Source organism: Coptis chinensis, chromosome 3, assembly GCF_015680905.1.
Source record: "Coptis chinensis isolate HL-2020 chromosome 3, ASM1568090v1, whole genome shotgun sequence".
Classification (NCBI taxonomy): domain Eukaryota; kingdom Viridiplantae; phylum Streptophyta; class Magnoliopsida; order Ranunculales; family Ranunculaceae; genus Coptis; species Coptis chinensis.
The window spans coordinates 82,796,890-82,805,648 of record NC_141458.1 but is presented as its reverse complement, the minus strand read 5'-3'; the positions used below and the strand labels follow the sequence as shown (position 1 = coordinate 82,805,648).

The window sequence follows — 8,759 nt, the reverse complement described above, 5'->3', positions numbered from 1 at the left end:
TTCAACAATGCCCCGGTAGCCATCTCCATGGAAATAACTTCATCCTTAGCGGCTCTGTTAAGAGAAACTGTTTAAATCTCCCAACTGTCGGGTAGAGAGTTTAATAGTAACAAAGCCTCAACTTCGTCACCCATATCAATCTTCATCAAGTGTAACTGATTGATGGTATTCTGTACTTCATTAAGATGCTCAGACATTGAAGAACTTTCTTTGTACTTCATGTTGGCAAACTTCTTAATGAGTAACACTTTGTTTCTGGCCGACTTCCTCTCATAGAGGTCTTCGAGTTTCTTCCATAAGCCAAAAGCAGTAGTCTCTTGGGATACATAGTGGAAGACACTGTCGTCAATCCACTGTCGAATATACCCTATTGCTTTTCTGTCAAGCTTGTTCCACTCAGACAAAGGAATCGCTTCCGGTTTTTCTCCTCCATTTTCAATGGGTTGTGCCAAGTCCTTGCAATATAGCAAGTATTCCATCTTGGCTTTCTAAATGGTGTAGTTAGCTCTATTCAAACTAGTCATGCGAGTGTTCACGGAATGGTCCATCTCTACAAGTTATTTTAATTCAAGCCTTTTCTCAGGAATTTCATCAAACACCTTCCGAGCAAGATTTGGATAACAACCTAGGTTAATCTAACCTAGCTCTGATACCACTTGTTGGGGTTAATAACGATACCAATTGATCCCCACTATACACAAATAACTTGTAATATGAAACACTTCTACTCCAGACAAATTCTAAATATCCACTACAACCTAGCTAGCATGCCCAACTTTCTAAACAACTATCAATAACAAATAATAATGTAAAGAGAAGAACAAGCATACCATAACACAAAGATGTACCGTGGTTCGGGAAATGATGCCTACTTCCACAAGAGCTAATCCTTTTATAAAGTGGGAAGGAAAATTACAATCACTTCTTTCAGTCTCTCACCTTACTAGATCACTTCTCTCTCTTTACAAGCTTTTATCTCTGCAAAGGTTATTTCTCAATTTTGATAGCTCTCAAAATTGGGTTTCTAATACTTGTGTTCTTTTTGTGTTAGGTTTTCCAAAACCTTGTTTTTGGTTTATATACGACCCCTTTCAAATTTGCGGATACTGTAGCGAATTGGAAACTGCAAATATAGGCATGGGCGCAGGTGTGCTCTCGGCAAGGCCAATGTCGAGCGCGCGCGCCCTCAAGTGCCTGTTCATGACTTCTAGTAACAAGGGCACGGGCACGCCTTGGGCTAGGCCAATCTGAGCGCCGCGGGCTCAGACTTTTTCATGAGAACAGTCCTAATTTCTTTCTCATCCTCATGTGAGGGATAACTCCAACAAATATAAAAGCCAAAACACACTACTAAATCGGACATAATTGCAAAGAACTTAATTTCTAGTAACAACTCCCCTGAGCTTCGGTCACAAACATAATCTCCATGGGGTTATGTGACTTATATCAGTGGTAGAAATCTAAATGAGCTAAAGACGATAAAAAAAATTCCATATATTGTTGAAGATACAATGGAATAAGTCGAGGCATTGATATAGTATGTCTCAAGGATGTGTTACAGAGACTCATTGCTTTAAAATACTTCATAAATGTATACAACCAATTGTTCCATTATTTTCATAGTAGTAACTTAACAAATCCTAATTGACATAAATTGTTGCTTAGAAAAATTACCCAAAAGAGACTTTACCTAGCTTGTTGCTCTGAAAAATGACCTCAACAAATGTCACTCGTAGTCAATTAGAATCTACAAAACAGGGGTAAACTGATTAGATGACATATGCAACTATGATCAAAACAACTGCACAACATGTTTGAAATTATAATATAGCTAAACCTTAGATTTAACTTCTTCGGAGCAACAATTGTTCTTATTTGAAATTAATAGAAAAGAATTCCATTAATTAATATAAAAGGACAGTCTCAAACCATAAACCTAACGAAATTCATGCAGATCCACAACAGATGTGGTAAACTCTTAATTCCAAATGACTTGCGTAAAAATCTAAAAAATTTCGCTTAAAAATGAACTAAATTTTGTTCGTCTTGTAATTGTTGATTCATATATGATCCAAATTAAGTTTCAAAATGATACCTTGAATGCATGTTGTGCTTTGGAACCAATAAGTTCCAAAGTTCTCAAACACAAAGACCTTTTGGATATAAAGGAATCACTTTATTTCCATCCTTTCTTGTAGTCATTACCACAAATAAAAGGAAGTGGAACTATGTAATTATATAACAGAATGGTTCCAGAAATGGTGTCAAAAGTGCATTGCGGATAATAACAACCGAAAAATAGCAAAATAACACAGAAAGTCAGACCTTATTAGGGAAATTAGTCCAAAATCAGCCTCAAACCTTGTGCCTTAAAGAAAAAATAGAATGGAAAACACGAAGCAATCTATACTAAATATAGGCGTCATTGGAATTACTGTCTACTTTAAACCAATTCCAGATGTAGTTACACTTCCTAAATGATTTTATAGCGCAAAACTTTACACTTCGCATTTCTTTGTAGTGTATAGAGAAAAACTAATAGAAATGTTAGTTGAGGAAAAGGAGAGCTCTAGATGTTAAATGGGTAAGTGAGTGCTAACCTGTATTGATGGAATGGAATAGAATGCCAACCTATAACAAATGGAATGTAACCGGAAATTGGCCTTGAAATCCAAATGAGAAAGTTCCAATAATCCATACTGAAACAAATATTTTGCAACACTTTAGACATCCCACATGCAAACTGAACATCCATTCAAACATCTAATCCAAATCCAAGAGGTCAACAATATTATCTAAAATAAAAAAATCATATGTTCGACAACATCAATAAAATACAAAAACCTGACTCCAATTCCAAACACCCAAATTGTACACTCAAATAACATAAATACACACAAAATAATTACAAACCTTTTCAGCAAAATTGCGTTTGAAGATGATCGAACCAATTGTTTGTCATTTTCTAACTTGCAGCACCAAAATAAAGGTTCGCAAACAAAACAATGTATATATATTACATTCGACAAAGAAACAAAATACTTAAAATCAGGTTCTCTTACCTTGGCATTGAAATTAGAATCCAGAAGAATATTGGAAGATTTCAGGTCTCTATGTATGACAGGAGGGTTGCAGTTCTCGTGAAGGTATTCTAATCCTCTAGTCAACATCCTTTAATAGAATTCATAATATGAAAAGCAATGCGGTTTACAAAGTAATATCAAAGAGGAACACTCTCACTATATTTAGATTGATAAACACACCTTGCTGCATCCAAGGCAATTTTCATATGGATCTCCCAAGTTAAAGCTGATTCATGAGAAAGTCCTACACGAAAAGTAATACGAAAAACATGGACGACATTCCCAATTTTTCTAATTTCAACTTAAAAGGCAATAAGAGGAAAATTAATACCGTGCAATTGAGTTTCCAAATATCCATTATGCATCAATTCAGTAATGATAAACCAAGGGAAAGAATATTTGGATGACAAATTTTACTGAATAAGTCCACCTCATTATGTAATTCCAGTTCAAAATTCAAAGAAAATTACATAAAGCAAATAAGCATCAGGATAGATGCAAATGAGAAAAAAAAAATTAAGTTTACCTCATATTCCGTTTCTATATCGTGCCCACCACCATTCATTTTCTTAATAACAGCAAGAAAGTTGTTATCGAAGGAAAGTGGGGGGTTTTGTTTTTCTGTTATCGAAGAAAGTTGTTAGCGATAACATTTTCTAAACAATAGCAAGAAATTCAATTTGCTAAGAACAAAAAGTAAAGAGAAGGTCAATCAAATTTGGCAGGCATTCAGTACATTTGTGCAAAAACAAAGTACTAAAAATTAGAAAATAACAATCGACTTACATATGCCTATATCCAAAAAGCATTATTAAACAATTTCAATGGAAGTCAGATGTATTAAAGTCGGGATGGTATTTTCCCAAACAAAAGATGAAGAATAACTTTTGTTTGGGTTTTGGAAAAAGGTGTGATGGGTTTTAGATAGTGTAAGTGAATTCTTTTGTAGGTTTTCTTTCTATTTTTTTTCTGCCCTGATTTATTGGTTTTCTACATGAAGAAGAAAGTTGGGTTTTGTGGAGTCGAGTTAAACTTCCTTTTTATTCTCCAATTTTTTCGTAATCCCCTGTCGACGTGGACACCCTCAATGGGCTCTAAAAGGGGTTGCTATTATATATATATATATATATATATATATATATATATATATATATAAAGATGAGTTAAATAACTAAAAATGACACAACTGCCCCTAGTAAAGTAAAATTGCATATTTTATTCTTGAAAACAATTGAAAACAATGAGAGCATTTGTGTAATTTTCAGTTGCTTGACTTGAAAGTTAATGGTCAATCCAAATTGACCGTGTGTTTAGGGGGGAGACCCTAGTTTCTCATCTATCTAGTGGGGGGAAATCCTAATTGGGTCATCTAGTAGGGGATAATACTAGTTAAACCAATTAGAAATAGTACATGCAGCCAAAAAAAAAACTCTGGAAAGACTATTGATTACGTAGAAGAGTAAAATTAAAATGAAACAACCTGGTGAAGTTGTTAGAGAATTAGCAGTTAATTACTACAAGTTTATTATATTTAATTGGGTAGAAGAACAATTCATTGTCTAGAATCGCATACAATAAAACAAAAGTAGTTTTTTGAGAACGTCTTGCTACCTTCCACGGGGAAAATGATGCATATGAGACCAGTTCTAAAATTGGTCTCTAGCTATTTCTATAAATACCCAAGTAAGACATGCTTATAAATTAGAGTCATCACTCAAACTTAACAAAGTATTAACATAATGGGCTATGCAACCTTTGTAGCTTTCACCTTACTTGCCTTAAGCTTCTTTTTGTTTTGCCCTCGATCCTAGTCCAGCCAGGATTTACGTGTTGCTATTAATGAAACAAATGGATGGAGGTATACATAATAAGCAATAATCTTTTAGGTTCCTTATATATATTACATAGGTTTTACGTTAAAATGACGGATGGTGGTGGTCGTATCATATCATATTATATATATATATATATATATATATATATATATATATATATATATATTGTTATACTTCTTTTAGTTCTTAGTACTTTCATGCTGATTTCTAATCGTTTAACATTTTCAGGTTTTCATGAATGGGAAATTTTGCAAGGACCCAAAGCTTGCTACGACCCAATGATTTCTTTTTTTTGGGCTTCATATGTTGGGGAACACATCGAACCAACTTAGTTCAGCGATCACTCCAACAAATGTGGCTCAAATACCTGGACTTAACACTCTAGGCATCTCTTTGGCTTGTGTTGACTTTGCACCCTATGGTCTCACCTCGCCAAGATAATCGCACCCTCGAAAGCAACCTGAGATCGTAGTAGTCTTGGAGGGTACACTTTATGTCGGATTTGTCACATCCAATCCAGATAATTGCTTCATCACCAAAGTAGTTTATCAGGGTGATGTGTTTGTGATCCCCGTAGGCCTTATTCACTTCTAGTTCAACATTGGTAACACTCAAGCTATTGCGTTTGTTGGTCTAAGCAGCCAGAACCCTGGTGTGATTACTATTGCCAACAACATCTTTGGATCCAATCCGCCTATCTCCGATGATGCTCTTGCCAAGGTGTTCCAGCTCGACAAGAATGTGGTTGATAATCTTCAAGCTAAATTCTGGATAGACATTGCCTAGAACTGCCAAAATACTACTGTTGCTTGAATGTACTACTACTGCCACATAGTCTATTATTGGCTGTAGAAATAAAAAACACAAGTTTGTCAATAATGTCTACGTGATTATTGTTTTGACCCCCACCTACGTGGAAAATGGCCATTGGTAGGAGTCTCCACTTTATTCGTTTAATTGACAGGACTAAAACCCAATTTGCAATACCATGGATTGATGTACATGCCCATTACCCCATGTGTCTAGGGCTGAACCCTAGCCACATGGCTTGCCACTTACGTACATTAATTTATGTCCAGATTCGTTTCTTATTAAAGAGATAATTATCAATTAAGAGTTATATTCAATTACAATTACTTGAGCTACAAGAAGTCTCTACTCTACACATATAAATACAAAACTATTTTTCATAAAGAACTACGTTCTTGAGACTTGATCTCATCGATAATGTGGGTACGTAGGCAACCGAAAGGCCTGATATTATCATTCACTCAATCACCATCACTTTTTTCACTACTTTTCTACGTTATTCATCTATTTCATCACCACTTACTATTTTGACCATATTTGGTCGAAACATAATTGGCGCCGTCTGTGGGGATTATTCAACACTCTCGATCACATTCTGCAAAAATTATGACGAATACTAGAAGAACTCAAGTTCCCGATACAATTACTGTCGATCATCGTGTATATTATGTTCAAGGTCAAGTTGGCGATAATGGACTAATCCTTCCTACTCCTTTTCAACAACAGGTTGCAAGTGACCCTACTGCTGTTCCACCGATGCACCACATTATTTAGTGCGAAGTTATTGCATTTGACGATTCTCCGTCGTTTGATGCGAATAATGTAAGTCCAATGTCTCGCGAAACACTTCTTTGATAGTTCAAGTGTGTACCGAAACAAAACAATTACTACAAGCGTCGTCTGAAACGAACCATTCCTCTCGAAGATGATGTAAAATCTATCGCACCCACAACATAACACACGCCAATGACATCGTAACGTGTGGAATCGTTTACGTGGTGAGAATGAGATTCCTGTTGTTCACAACGTACGGTCATCCATGAGTTCTCGAAAATAGTGTTGTATCTGTCACACCACAACATAACACACGCCAACAACATAGTTGCATGTGGGATCATTTATGTGGTGGTGATTAGATTTACACCGATGGTTCGCTTAATAAGTCTGGCTTTGGTCTTGTTTTTGTCATCTTGAAGCTGAATGACGACATAATTGAGAGGTCTCTACGTTTGGGTTTTGATGATTCAAATAATATGGCCGGGTACGACACTGTTATTTGCGATATGCGCACAACTCTTCAGCTAGGGGCGACTAAGTTACGATTAATTTTTCTAAGTTAGTTGCTAGCCACTTTGAATGATAAAATACGGCTCGTGATGATATAATGGTCGTTTATCTTGACTTACTTCAACGAATTGTATGACATTTTGCATCTATCAGTATTGTACAATATCCGCGTTATGATGTAAGACATCCTGATTCTATCACATACTTATCCGTGGAAAATCGAGTCGTCGCTGGTAAGACAACACTAACACTGGATTAACCACTTATACTGTCAGATGATTCTAATGAGTTTGGCACTGATAATGTCTCGGTATCTGCTGACGACGATCATGTAGCTGACGATGCTTCGGAATTCCTGTTGACCAAAACTCTATCGCAGCTAACTATCTTAATCCTATCCTTCATTGTTTGGGTAGAACGAACGATTTACTAGCCCTCGAAGAAATTCATTTAGGACTATGTGAACACCACTCCCGGGGGCGAAGTCTCGCTCACATAGCAATGGTCCAATGGTCTTGGTGGCCATACATGCCAAAGGATGTTACACATTTGTCCAAGAAGTGTGTGCCTTGTCAAAAACATGATATATGATATGGGTCAAACTTTCCACGATGAAGTGTTATCCAATCCATAAACCTTGGTTATTTGCGAAATGGAGCCTTGACATTGTTGGTTTATTTCCGCCAGCCCCTAGCAGTATTCGTTTCTTGCTCGTCGCAATAAATTATTTTACTAAGTGGCGGACAAAATAGACAAGTTGAATGAAAAACCGGACAAAAGTTTGTTAGTCTGTTTCCAGTTTAATAGTTTCTTTTCCGTTATTATCTTTACAATTTTCAAGATTTGGTGATCATTAAAGTATTTCTTTCACTTGAGTTCTAATCGTATAATTTTGTTTCTATCACAACATTATTATCGCTACGACAAAATCTGACGAAGTTAGCATGTTTAGCTTCGTCAGTCTAAGTTTGAACGCTTTTACGCTCGCTTAGTTCGTTATTATCGCTATGACAAAATCTGACGAAGTTATTACGTTTAGATTCGTCAGTTTAAGTTTGAACGCTTTTACGCTTGCTTAGTATGTTACTATCGCTACGAAAATATCTAACAAAGCTACCACATTTAGCTCCATCAATCTAAGTTTGAACGCTTTTACGCTCACATAGTACGTTACTATCGCTATAAAAAAATCTAACGAAGTTACCCGTTTAGTTTCATCAGTCTAAGTTTGAGCGGCTTTTACATTTCGCTTACTCTAATTTTGCCAAGTTACGTTAGCATTGGGGGTGTTTCATTCTATTCAATTTCAACTACATAAATCATCAACACTGTCAGTTTTCCACAGGTACGTTCTCTGACACAACAACAATATTCAGTAGCAAACCCATACTTTATTTTTATTTTCATTACAAATTTTTTAGCTCTATGGTATTACGTTCACACAATCACATAATCATTGGTTTGGGAAAATCCAATGGTTCCTTATCAGTTTTTTGGTTATACAACTCATACAACTCTTTCCGTTTGAAGCGAAACTATCTATCTACTAGCTACATTATTTTTTTTAAGGCATTGTGCCGATCTTTCTGAGCCAAACTTTCTAAGCGAAAATTTTCGACAGTTTCGTTATTTTTTCTAAGGCATTGTGCCGATCTTTCTACGAGAAATTTTCCAAGCGAAAGTTTTTGACAACTTCATTATTTTTTCTAAGGCATTGTGCCGATCTTTCTGAGCAAAACTTTCC

At 35.8% G+C, this 8,759-nt stretch overlaps 1 pseudogene; it reads left to right on the top strand.

Moving 5' to 3' along the window:
- The first annotated feature begins 4,935 nt into the window (after window positions 1-4,935).
- On the top strand, window positions 4,936-5,742 carry LOC147511145 (putative germin-like protein 2-1; annotated as a pseudogene).
- Window positions 5,743-8,759: the final 3,017 nt, after the last annotated feature.